The sequence below is a fragment of the Elephantulus edwardii genome, unplaced genomic scaffold, assembly GCF_000299155.1.
Source record: "Elephantulus edwardii isolate Elephantulus edwardi_28Jun2011 unplaced genomic scaffold, EleEdw1.0 scaffold00111, whole genome shotgun sequence".
Taxonomy (NCBI): Eukaryota; Metazoa; Chordata; class Mammalia; order Macroscelidea; family Macroscelididae; genus Elephantulus; species Elephantulus edwardii.
In genome coordinates, this window is record NW_006399861.1 from 8981405 (window position 1) to 8982409 (window position 1005).

At 44.6% G+C, this 1005-nt stretch overlaps 1 protein-coding gene across 3 annotated transcripts in view; it reads right to left on the minus strand.

The window, feature by feature from the left end:
- SNX14 (sorting nexin 14) overlaps positions 1–1005 on the minus strand; it is a 201213-nt gene that overhangs the window by 188006 nt on the left and 12202 nt on the right. The gene's annotated exons all lie outside the window — the stretch shown is intronic.

Here is a 1005-nt window from a genome sequence, read left to right on the forward strand (position 1 = left end):
TCTATATTTGTTCCCATCCCAAAGAAGGGTGACCCAATAGTGTGTGGAAACTATAGAACAATCTCAATGATTTCACATGTAAGCAAAATTCTACTGAAGATTATCCAAAAACGACTAGAACAACACATCAGCAGAGAACTTCCAGAAGTCCAGGCTGGGTTTAGAAGGGGTCGTGGTACTAGGAATATTGTAGCGGATGTTGGATGGATCTTAGCTGAAAGCACGGAGTACCAGAGGAATGTCTATCTGTGTTTCATTGACTATACAAAGGCATTTGACTGTGTGGATCATAACAAACTGTGGCTGACTCTGGGAAGAACGGGAATACCAGAACACTTGATTGTGCTAATGAAAAACCTATACTTGAACCAAGAGGCAGTCGTCAGAAAAGAGCAAGGAAGCACTGCATGGTTTAAAATTGGGAAGGGTATATGCCAGGGATGTGTCCTGTCTCCATACCTTTTCAACTTGTATGCAGAGCAGATTATCCATGAGGCTGGGCTCTATGAGGAGAAATGTGGGGTCAAGGTTCGTGGAAGATCTATCAACAATCTGCGATATGCAGATGATACACCCTGCTTGCTGAAACTGAGGAGGACCTGAACGTCTGCTGCACAAGGTCAAGGACTGCAGCCTCCAATATGGATTGAGGCTCAATGTCAAGAAGACAAAGATTCTCACCACTGGGCCAAATGGCAGCATAAGGATGGATGGTGAAGAGACTGAGATTGTTCACAGTTTCAGTTTGCTTGGCTCCACAGTCAACACTCTCGGCACCAGTAGCCAGGAAATTAGAAGACGTATTGCCATGGGAAAGTCTGCTCTTAGGAACCTCTCCAAAGTACTGAAAAGCAATGGTGTCTCTTTGGAGTCTAAGGTGCGTCTGATACAGGCCAGGGTCTTTGCAATCACTTGTTAAGCATCAGAGAGTTGGACAATGACTAAGGAGGATAGAAGGAGAATTGATGCTTTTGAGCTGTGGTGCTGGAGAAGAGTATTGAGAGT